Source organism: Penaeus vannamei, chromosome 8, assembly GCF_042767895.1.
Source record: "Penaeus vannamei isolate JL-2024 chromosome 8, ASM4276789v1, whole genome shotgun sequence".
Lineage (NCBI taxonomy): Eukaryota > Metazoa > Arthropoda > Malacostraca > Decapoda > Penaeidae > Penaeus > Penaeus vannamei.
Genome location: NC_091556.1, coordinates 12,076,467 through 12,088,966, shown reverse-complemented (window position 1 = coordinate 12,088,966; position 12,500 = coordinate 12,076,467). Strand labels below are relative to the sequence as shown.

At 43.3% G+C, this 12,500-nt stretch overlaps 1 protein-coding gene across 2 annotated transcripts in view; it reads right to left on the bottom strand.

Annotated features, from left to right (window-relative positions):
* Positions 1-12,500, bottom strand: part of sif (still life) — a gene marked incomplete at its 3' end in the record, with an annotated part of 557,800 nt that overhangs the window by 142,380 nt on the left and 402,920 nt on the right.

Genomic DNA, 12,500 nt, shown 5'->3' with positions numbered 1-12,500 from the left:
ATGGTGCTAATGAGATTCTTTCATAAATACACGTTGAGGATTTTGAATTTTTTATCATAACGTTGTCGCGGCGTGAAAATAATAATGATAACAACAGCAACTACAACAACCATGACAATAATAATAATAATAATAATAATAACAATAGTAATAATAATAAAAAAATAATAAATACATCAACAATAATGCTTATCCTATTACTAATAATAATGATGATAATAACAATAACTGCAATAACGATACCAAAACTAGTAGTATTTGTAAACGCTATAAACTATAGTAAACACTACAATCGCAATGATGACAACAAAAACAACGACCAAGACAGCGCAAGAGGGAGGACGAAAGGCCCCAACCAAAATGGCCCCAGACAGCCGGAAAGCACCGACTCACTCTTCCACTTCGAGCCCCCCTCCGCCCTGCGCCCTCCCCTCTCCGGAACCTATCGCAAAGGGCCTCCACGAGGGAGACCTAACCAAGGGCACCCTATCCTAACCCACAGGAAGGTAGAGGGCGCTGCTGGCTGCACCACTGAAAGGGGGAAAAATCATAATGACCCGTTCAAACTGCCTTTATTGGCCATTGTGCGTTTATGCTTTGCAGTGCAGACGCAACAGTTTGCAAGTGTGTAGCACAGCGTCTAATTCGCAATTTCCAGGGACTGAAATATTCAAAATTAAAGTTAGGATTAGGGATACAGGATAAGGGATCAGGGATTCACCCTGCTTTTGATCTACGTATCCATCTATACTGATGTCGTGATAAGGACGTCGCCAATTAACTGGGCGCGCAAAATAAAAGAGTATATTTTTTGCACTCGTGGGCTCTTTCCACTCGCTTAGCAGAGGGGAAAAGGGCTGACGGGTCGGGATCAGCACGAGGTAGGTAGTAATGCCACAGGATAAGGGCGAGAGAGACGATGGGGCGGGGGATCGGAGAGTGATGTAGCGGGATCAGTTCAACGATAGGGAAAGGAACAGAGCAAAACAAACAAACAAACAAAAAAGACCAATGCCTGTTTTTGACCAAATTCTGCACATAATTAAGGACTAAAACATACTCTATCGACCGTCAGACAGAGAGGGCAACATCGATAATCCCCGCCATAACAATAATAAAAAAATAATAATGGCGGTCTTACAGAGTGAGGACGCCGTTCCAAGCGGACATTAATCCAGTCTTTTGACGCACTAGGACCCTCCAGCGCAAGAGGTTGGGAGGGGTGGGGAGGGGGCACGGGAGTGTAAGAGAGGGGCGAGGGGAGGTTTTGGGGTGTAGGAAGAAGGGCGTGGGGTGCGTGGGGGAAGGGGGAAGTCACAGAAGGCCACACTAGGGGAAATTAATTTGAGTGCGGGTCGGCGTGAGAGGACCACTGCATCTTTGTAATAAGAATTCTTACCTTTTCAGCCCTCGAGGAAAAAAAAGTGTCGTCATGTTTTCTATTCTCTTTTGGAAGTCTGAATGATAAAGCTGATGAAAATAATGGACTGTAAATATAAAAGAAGGCTCATACACCAACATTGAAGCAATCTTCATGTCTGTCTGATGAATTAAACACATCAAAATTAAATCATCATTCTTCAACAAACTATCATCGAAAAGGCAGTATGATACTTTGTTCACCGCCCAGCTCTTTAATGAACGAAACTGAACACGGCCGATGAATTCCCCTAGGCCTGTGATCTGAACATGAACAAAATCAACCTCGGGGAAACACAACCGCTAAATCTCTCAACTTCCGACATTCCGACTTTCTCTCTCAAAAAAAAAAATATCTTAGAGAAATACAAACGAACCTCCAAAAAAAAAAATGGTTTTCTTTGATGTTATAAAGCCTCGCCTAAGTTCTACAATGGTATTTAATTAAACATCTCACACTCCTTAAAACGTTATTCGGGCTTTCCTCCACGCTAAAAAAAAGTCAGCGGGAAAAGAGATTTTCTTTATAAATATTTTTCCCAAGCTACAACCCTACGACATTCCTGATATTTCCAGGTTGTTCTCGAAGCTTCTAGAAATTGTATTGCGGGAGGCTGGCGCGCTGGGAACCCTTCTCGCGCTCTTGTTCTGCCACTCGCCTTTTTTCTCTCTTTCTTTCTTGTCGTCTCTCCCTTTCTCCCTCTGAACCCCCCTCTCTGGTGCTCTCTCTCTCTCTTTTACTCTCGCCCTCTTCCTTATTTTATCTTATATTTCTCTTTTTTATCTCTCTTTCTCTCTAAACTCATCTCTTTTCTCTTTGGCTATTTACTTTTCTTTCCCTTCTTCCTAAACCCGCTTTTTTCTTTCTCTCTCTCTGTGTGCCCCCCCTCTCTCTCTCACTCAATCAATCTCTCTCTCTCTCATTCAATCACTCTCACTCTCTTACTCACTCACTAACTCACTCTCATTCCACATCTCCCTCGTCTCTATCTCTCCTTTCTTCTCTCACTCTCCCTAACACACCCCGTATTTTTCTCTTTTTCGTAACTTTTATCTTCGTCTCCCTTCCTCCCTTTCTCTTTGTGGTTCCTCTTTCCTGTCATAAGCACGAACTGCCATTAAATTACCTTTTCACGGCCTCGACTTTTTAGATTTTAGGTGAACTTGAATCATGGCATAAAACCTCCTTTTTGTACCATGCAGCAAAATTAATATATATTTACATATATATATATATATATATATATATATATATATATATATATATATATATATATATATATATATATATTAGTAGTAAAGCATATGCATAAAATATGATGATGACAACATATAATAACAACAACAATAATAAAAATATAAAAATAATAGCAATAAATAATAATAAAAGCAATAATGACAACAACAACAATAAAAATAATGGCATTAATAGAAGTATTAGCAGAAAAAAGAAGTTAAATAAGGTAAAACCTAATCAAAAGGTACTTCTTTCATCCCAAGTTTCGCTTGACAACACGCAAGGCCTGTTCACAAAAATTAATGCACACACACACACACACACACACACACACACACACACACACACACATATATATATATATATATATATATATATATATATATATATATATATATATATATATATATGTGTGTGTGTGTGTGTGTGTGTGTGTGTGTGTGTGTGTGTGTGTGTGTGTGTGTGTGTGTGTGTGTGTGTGTATGTATGTATGTATGTATGTATGTATGTATATGTAGATATATGTATGTATTTGTATATATATATGTATATGTATATGTATAAGTATATATATATATGTATATATATGTATATGTATATATATGTATATGTATATGTATATGTATATGTATATGTATATATATATATATATATATATATATATATATATATGTATATGTATATATATATGTATATGTATATGTACATGTATATATATACATATATATATATATATACATACATATATATATATATATATATATATATATATATATATATATATGTGTGTGTGTGTGTGTGTGTGTGTGTGTGTGTGTGTGTGTTGTGTGTGTGTGTGTGTGTGTGTGTGTGTGTGTGCATACATATACATATATGCATATGCATATATATGTATATGCGTGTATAAATATGGATATACATACATACATACATACATACATATATGTGTGTGTGTGTGTGTGTGTGTGTGTGTGTGTGTGTGTGTGTGTGTGTGTGTGTGTGTGTGTGTGTGTGTGTGTGTGTGTGTGTGTGTGTGTGTGCGTGTGTGTGTGCGCGCGCTTGTATGAATACATAATTCAATAAGGACAATCCCTGCATACACACACAGCCAGCCACAGCAGCAGACCCTCCCGCCCCGCAACGAAAGGCCAGCAGACCGCGCGCCGCCCCGGCCTTCCCTCGCCCCGTCGGCCGCGAACCGTCGGCGGGAAAAGTCCGCCTCTCGCCGCCCTCACATTCGTTTGTCTTCGGAGGAATCCTTGCGCCGAGTCCTGTGGGGGAGGGAGGGGAAGGGGGACGGGGAGGGGGAGTCAAGAGGGGAAGGAATGAGGGAGGGAGAGGGGGGAGGGGTGGGGTTACTAGGGGGTTGCAAGAGAGGATAGGATAGGAAGGGGAGTGCCAGGGGGTGGAGGGGGGAGAAGGTAGGAGGGGAATGGGGTTTGGAAAGGGTAGCGGTGGGGTTGGAGGAGAGGGGGGGAGGCAATGGAGGCTGGAAGGAGTTGGAGGAGAGGGGGGGGGAGGGAATGAAGGCTGGTAAGGGTTAGAAGGGAGGGGAGGAGTGGGAGTAGAAGGGAAAGCGCGCCAGGAACTGTCTAGCGCTCAAAGGGAATTTAATCTTGAAGGTTGTTGCGTGTGTGTCTTTGATGCTCCACGTTTTCATGCGTCAAGCTCTCTTGTTCTTTCATTGTCTCTCTTTCTGTTTCTTGCCATTTCCCTTTCCTTTGCAATTCATTCATTCTCTCTCTCTATATATATATATATATTTCTCGTTTGTACAAAACGTCTGGAATGTTAGAAATGACGTGTTTCATAACATCTGGTAAGCAGTTTAGGATTTTTATCTACATTTGTATTAATTCTTATAAGTCTGTGCGTCCCGTGAGTGTATTAGCATATGGTTCAAGATTTGGATCCATTGATTATAATTCAGATGCAATTTTTCCTCCTTGTCCCTTCAGAAAATTATCCCATTTCCTTTTTCCTTCCCATTTTCTTTAGGGAATGTTCTAACACCGCGGTAAGGAAATTATTTAGGGTAACCAAGAACAAAAGTTGGTTATTTGGCTTCTTGGAAAGTTTGGGTCGGGGAATATAATAAAAAAGAGAAAAAAATTTAATATCTGTGTTGGCTCCAATTCCTCCATCTTCCTCTACACCTCGCTTCCCTACCGTCTTCCACTCCCTCCCCGCCTCCTGACACCTCCGTCTCCTTTAGCTCCCCACTCTCTGTCTCCCCTCTCCCCCCCCCCTCTGTTTGAACCCCTCATCTCCCCACGTTTAGCCTCCCCTTTCTCCTCCTGCCCCCCCATCCTCCTCTCCCTCCCTCCCCTTTGAACCACTCACCTCCCCTTCCCCTTTGAAACCCTCACCTCCCCAATTTCAGCCTCCCCACTTTTAGCCTCCCCTTTCCCCTCCTACCCCCACTCCTCCCCGCCCTCCATCTACCCCCTCCCTCCCTCTTCCCAAACACCTCAGACCTGCCCCCCCATTGCCCCCTAACCCCCCATCCCCTCCTAGCCACCCCAAAACGACCCCAACCCCAGCGTGTGCGGGATGCGGAGATGTCCCAGCGTGAAGACAATACAATGCGGAAGTGAATCGCAGACCTGAAAATGTCACTTACCTGTCGACCGAAATTATATATCGAAAGCAACTTTATTCAGACGCGGAGTCGAACGAGGTTTGCTGGAATTGGCGGGGACGGTGCGCGGGCGGCGCTGTGCCTGCTGCGGCGTTGCTGCTTTCATGCCGAGAAAGTGAGGGAGAAAGAGAAGGAAGGGAGGAAGGAGAGAGAGAGAGAAATATATAGATAGACAGACAAACAGAAGGAGAGGGAGGGAAGGAGGGAGGGAGAGGGGGAGAGAGCGAGAGAGAGAGAGAGAGCGAGAGAGAGAGAGAGAGAGAGAGAGAGAGCGAGAGAGAGAGCGAGAGAGAGAGAGAGAGAGCGAGAGAGAGAGAGTGAGAGAGAGAGAGTGAGAGAGAGAGAGAGAGAGAGAGAGAGGAGAGAGAGAGAGAGAGAGAGAGAGAGAGAGAGAGAGAGAGAGAGAGAGAGAGAGAGAGAGAGAGAGAGTAAGAGAGAGATCGGACAAAAAAATAGGAAAATCAGCAAAGGAGAGTGAAGGAAGGCGAACGAGAAAGAGAATAGACAAAGTAATTTCCAGCGTCGAAAATGGGGGAACGCAAATAAGACGCGGTACGAAATGCGCAATATATTCGAGAAAATACCATCCGCATTATTACATTTCATTTAAACTTACAAAATTTAGAATCGAGGCCCTCAAAGCAGAAATCTCCTTGCGAGTGCATCACCCAAAATGGTCGCCGAATTTACGGCAGTTCAATTTGTTGCGCCCGCGTTTTATCAACGGCTTGGCTTGACGTAGCCGCGTTTAATTAATGTAACAATAAATCAACGAAGAACTTTATCAGCAGTCCATTGTATCCGACCGCTGCGTTACCCGGCAGCCAAGGTTATTAGAAACCCGTTTTCTTATAATCACCAGTACGTAATTGCATCAAGTGTATTATTTGAACCGCTGGCTTGATGGACGCTAATTGCAAATTCACAGCGGCGAAATGTTACATCCACCAGGCGATCGTTTTACGTTGAAGCTTCACCGTAGAGCAAGACGAGGGGAGTGAAACCTTTTGCGTCATCCACTGGCTGCTAATATAGCTTTTTCATCAGACCCTTTTTTATAAAGCCCTTTTCAACGATCCAATTTTGCAGAGGTCGAGTTCTGTGCTTCAGATCCAAGTACATTATACAGTCGTGGGCATTATTACCATTCCTACTGTGTGCGCTGTGACGGTGATATTAGCTGTAGCGGAACTTCTTTGCCGGGCGACTGTGCGGCTGTCCCGGTTCGTATAAGCTACTGCGTTCCGGCACAGCTGCTCGACCGAGACAAGATGTGGCGCTGGTGTGTGGGACGATATATGGGAGGCAGTATTAGATAGTTGGGCCAACTTGGGAACTTGAGGGAGAGATTAATACTCAATAAAAGCTTTCGCTGGATAATCATCCGCGTTCGGTCTCCTCTTTCCCTTGAACGTACATACCAACGCAAAACATGTACCACGCCATTTTATTATTCAGCATGTGACCCGAATTACGGCATTAACCTGTCACCCGTTCTCCTTCGCCGGTGCGAGCGTGTGAGCCCAATTTACCAGTCTAGAAACAGGGAAGAAATCTTTTCTTTTCCTAACTAGTTTACATTTACCCAATTTTACCGTTTGGCTTCCGGGCAACTAAGCGCAAACCCTTTGAGGTGTAGTCAAACATCTGAAATTGCAAATGGCAATAAACCAATGTTTGCCACGCAGAACGGCTTTTTAACCTCGCAACTCTTCCGGTTAATTAAGAAACGTTTGCATGGATATCTAAGATCGGGCGTTGTTTGGCAGCAGGCCACCGTAATAAGTCTAACAATGAAAATGATTATACAAATGATAACAATAACAACATTAAAAATAATAAAAATAAGAATGAGAATACTAATGACAACAATGCTGATAATAATGATGATAATAATAATAATAATGCTAATAATAACAAGAATACTAATAACAATAATAATAATAACAACAAAAACTATAATGATAATAACAATAATAATAATGATGATGATGTTGATGGTAATAATTATAATGACTAATAATAGTTATAATAATAATAATAATAATAATTATTATTATTATTATCATTATAATGCTAATGCTAATAATAATAATAGTAATAGTAGAAGTAGTAGTAGTAGTAGCAGTATTAGTAGTAGTAGTAATAACAATAACAATAATAATAGAAATAATAATAATAATAATAATAATAATAATAATAATAATAATAATAATAATAATAACAACAATAATAATAATGATAATGATAATAATGATAACAATAACACCAATGATAATAATAGCAATTGCAATAATACAAACAATGATAAAAATGCCAAAACTAACTATGACGTTCGCAATAATTTCCACAAACTTTCCGCGGAAGTCCACACAGCCGTGGACTAACACATCCTAGCCACCTGCAACACACCAAGTCACGAACGCCTCCTGGAAACTTTGAACGTTTGGTGAAGGATCTCGTGATGCAAGACAGCGTGGGATAAGAAGGAAATCGTGTGAGAATCGTCTGCACTTGCCTGGACCTGTGAAGCTGAAACAGTGTAGAAATGAGGTGTCTCGGAGGGTGGGTCATAACATCCCGTTTTGAAGCAAGAGGTGGGGAGTGTAGGCGCGGAAACATGTGGGACGAAGTGAGAATTATCCTAAATCCTGTGGGGGTAAAATGCACACGACTTCCAAGTGTGTATCGTTTGAAAAGAGGTGCTGTCACGAGAGCCTGGAGGATACAATGCCTTGTCTGTCTAAACCATATGAAAGATCCTGTGCAAGGCAGACCTGCATGACTAAATTATATTATGCAGTCGTTAAAAGCCTTAAAAAACAGAGAAACAGCATTTTCAAGTAGGAATACAAGGCCTATACTACTTCGCCGGAACAAAGGCATAAAAATCAGGAACAATCTGAACCTGAAACATTAAATGTGCTTTTAAACTTGGGATACCCTCGTAGTTATAAGCAGCTCCGGCTAGACCTAAAAAGTCACCTAGTTAATAACATTCACCCAACAGAAACAGGCGTTGGCCATGTGAGAGTACTAGAATCAACCTCATAAGCACCAGCATTTGGATCATCATCTGATGACAGAAGAAAAGATATTGAGTGACTATTAAGAAGAAATGAAGACAAAAAAACTTCCGATTAAAAAAAAAACGAATGCCTACGAGGGAGAATTTAAAAAAACAGACACTCTTGAATCTCATCTTCATATTAAGAAATTCATTTCTGCCGAGCTTAAATCTGATTACTTGACATGAAAAGGGACACAGCAAATAAAGCTGATCAAACAGTAATGAAACTTGGGCAAAACAGCAATCGTGCTGCAATAAAGGAGCGAAACCATGCGGAAGACAGACCCCTGGGAAAAACTGCGCGAAACAAACTACAAAGGAAAAGTTACAATGAGGTCAATCACACTGATGAAACTGCCTGAAACGCCAGTCTAGCATTAATAATAATTGAGTGAACAATGACATGCTTCACGTTGAAGAATGGCAAGATATTGGGATATTTCATTGTCGCATTGTGATGTGGATTTTAACAATTCATCCCTTAATTTTTTCATCTGAAATTCGTATAAATGCCGTCTTATCAATTATCACCTTTCTTCTAATGAATATCAAGTGAAAATGCACATTCCCAAAATCTCGCTCAGGATAGTTACCGTCCCACTGTATTGCAAAATGGCCTCCAGTCTATGGGCATTTGATATAGAAGTGTTCCTCGTCCCTGAAATACGAAAAGTCCCAAGGGTGGCGTGTGATTGTGGACTTGTGGATGACCTGTAGAGAGCATTGTGGATGAGGTGATCACTGTTCTAAACGTGTGTTGTTGAGTGACTTACGTAAGATGTCGCCTGGCTCTCCAATTAAGTGCATACTGCCATACACGAGATGTCCTGACTTACATAGGAGACAATCGCTGACTTACAAATGTTGTGCTGAGTGACTTTGAGTACCTCAGATACAGCCGCCGGTATGCCAGATGACTTGACTGATTCATCCCTACGTTTTAAGAAGATTGAAGTGTTGAATGATTTACGCCAAAGAGAATGTTGAAGTGTATTCCATCAGCTGCACACGACTATTGAGTGATACCAAATACCAAGTCTACTTACACAAGACATGACGAATGACTTGACGAGGAACCGAGTGACAGACGTACCAAATCCTGGGCAACGCACATCATAAAAAAAAACTCACACCGGCCAATTTACTACCCACACATGCCTCTCCCCTTTAAAACCATCCCGCCTCTACTCCGGCCCACAGATCCCCGCCGCGCACCACATGGGACGCATGAACCCGACCCTAATTATCAACAAGCCGTACACGTTCTCGTTAATGCTGGGTGGCGACGATAGACACACGAGCCTCGGAGACACAGAGCCGCGGGCAGCGTTCTGACACCCGCGCCGACCTGCCTCGGGGTCGCCCCTCGGCTGACAATACAAACCAATTATATTGCGCTAGATTAAATTACCGCTGATGTTGCCTCCCCTTAGACTATTTTTTTCATTCACACATTTGCAATTCATTTTCCTCGAATAACATCCATCCTTCTGTACACACCACAGTCGGTTCCGGGAACGCGATGTGTATTTTTCCCTTCCCCGTATCATTTTCTGCATGAAGCATTTTTTCTCCCAGCACATTCTTTCTTGCTAAACGCTTCCTTCACCCCTTTCCCGCAAATTGCATCGCTCTTCGTCCTCATCACCGTTACATCTTATGGCTTAGGGCCTCCATCATGCTTCTTATCTTCTTAAAACTACACGATGAATCCTCTTTTTTTGGCATCCTGTCTCGTAGAGTTCGCACGCCGGACTCCCTTTCCATATCCCTGATACTCTCTTCTACTCCCCAAATACTTCCCCCGTTCCTCTGTGCCTCTCCTCCTGCCCAAAAGCTCCGCCTATATTTCCATTAACCCCGCTAAATCTACAGCTCCACCCATATTCCCGTAAGCCCCAACTTCAAACTTAACGCTCCATCTACATACCCCAAACCCCGCCTCTTACCCTCATGTTCTACCCATATGACCCTTGGCTCCGCCTCCCATCCTAGTGCTTCAGCCGAAACCTCGCATCCTACCCCAAAGTTCCACCCACATTTCCCTGAGCCCCGTCTACCACCCTATTGCTCCACCTCTATCAGCCTAAAGCCTGCCCCCTACCCATATTTCCCTAAACCCCGCCTTGCGGCTTACTTCCCCACCCCTACGCCCCTAAACGCCACCCCATTCCCATAAGCTAGTCCAATCCACCCACCCTTTCAATAACTCAAAACCCCTTCATTTTTCTACCACCCCCGTGCCCCTTTTACCCTCCCTTCTTCCATACCCTACCCTAAGCCTATTCTCCGTTCACCCTTTTCCTCCTTACCCCACCCTCCCTCCCTCCCCTGGTGCTCCCCTCACCCCCAAACAACGTGTAATTATCCCCGCCATCTTAGTCTCAAGAAGGACCGATTTTTCAACCCGGCCAAATTACAGCCTGCCAGTATTTCTCCGGAAGCAGGTTTAATGGTGACACTTTATTACGGCCGGGATAATCTCACGGCGCCACCTTATTAGCCCGCCAGGAATCTCTTCGCCGGGAGTCCTATCATCGCCCTTGGGATTTAGGGCTGCATGCTGAGTTTTTAAAAGTTTTTATCTTATTATTTTTTTTTCTCTCTCAGCGTCTTTGGTTTATGCGTCTCGGCTTCTAGTCATGTAGCTTTGGCTCTCTGTCTCTCTCTGTTTATCTCTGTCTCTGTCTCTCTCTCTCTCTCTGATTCTGACTGGCTTTTTCTTTTTTTTTTCTCTCTCTCTGATTCTGACGCTTTTTCTCTTTTTTTTTTCTCTCTCTCTCTGATTCTTTTTTCTCTCTCCGTGACTCTTTCTCTCTTTCTCAGCATTTCTTTTTCAGACCTAACTCTTTTCCTGTCAGTTTTCTTTCCTGCCTTCCCCTCTTTTCTCCACCTTCGTATTTCCCCACGCGTTTCCACTCTCCTGTCTGCTTCCCTCTTCGTCGCCCCTCCTCTCCCTTAACCCGCCGTCTATCACCACTCTCGTCTCCTCGGATCTAATCTACAGACCCTCCCTTTCTGCGCGACCTTTATAACCTTCCTTTTCGCATACAGAGCTTTTCTTTAACGTATACAGCCGCACATATCGCGTGTAAATATACATAAAACACACACACACGCACACACACACACACACACACACACACACACACACGCACACACACACAAACGCAGACCAGTAAAAAAAAATACCTAACAGTTTAGTCACGTGACACCAGCCCTCCAGGGTAGCGTGTCGCGGCAACTCCTGTTCACACGCCTTTAAATCACATTAACTTACTGTGGCGTTATCGTTATCTCCAAATTTATAATCCCGTTCCCTGCATCTGATATCTCCAATCCAATTTTCTGATGTGTTCCGCAGTGTATAAACAAGGCCGCGGGAAGAGAAAGAGAGAGAGAGAGAGAGAAGAAAAAGAGAAAAGAGGAGAGTAAAGAGAAAGAGAGAGAATGAAAAGAGAAAAAGAGAGGCAAAACGAATGGAAAAAAAGGAAAATAGACAGACATAGATAGATAGAGATAGAGATAGATAGATAGATAGATAGATAGATAGAGAGAGAGAGAGAGAGAAGAGAGATAGAGAGAGAGAGAGAGAGAGAGAGAGAGAGAGAGAGAGAGAGAGAGATAGGAGGGGGGGTGAGGGGGGGGGTAGGGAGAGGGGGGGGGGAGAGAGAGGGGGGAGAGAGGGGGAGAGAGGGGGGGAGAGGGGGAGAGGAGGAGAGAGAGGGGGGGAGAGGAGAGAGAGGAGAGGGAGAGAGAGAAAGAGAGGGAGAGAGAGAGAGAGAGAGAGAGAGAGAGAGAGAGAGAGAGAGAGAGAGAGAGAGAGAGAGAGAGAGAGAGAGAGAGAGAGAGAGAGAGAGAGAGAGAGAGAGAGAGAGAGAGAAACGGCGGAAGGTGATGTGTGGGGGTAGTTCATGAATGGAAATCTCTTCAAAAGGCCAGAAAAGATTTAGGTCCCCGGGATAACTGTTGCAGCCTTATGGCCTCTGGTTTTTACTAACCCTGGAGGAGGGATAGAAAGAGGCGAATGGATAGAAGGAAAAATGAGGGATAGACAGAGGGAAAGTGGAGATTGTGGATAGATCGTAGTGCACTGAAGCCGAGAGAATCCAACGCGATCTGTCTATGAATCA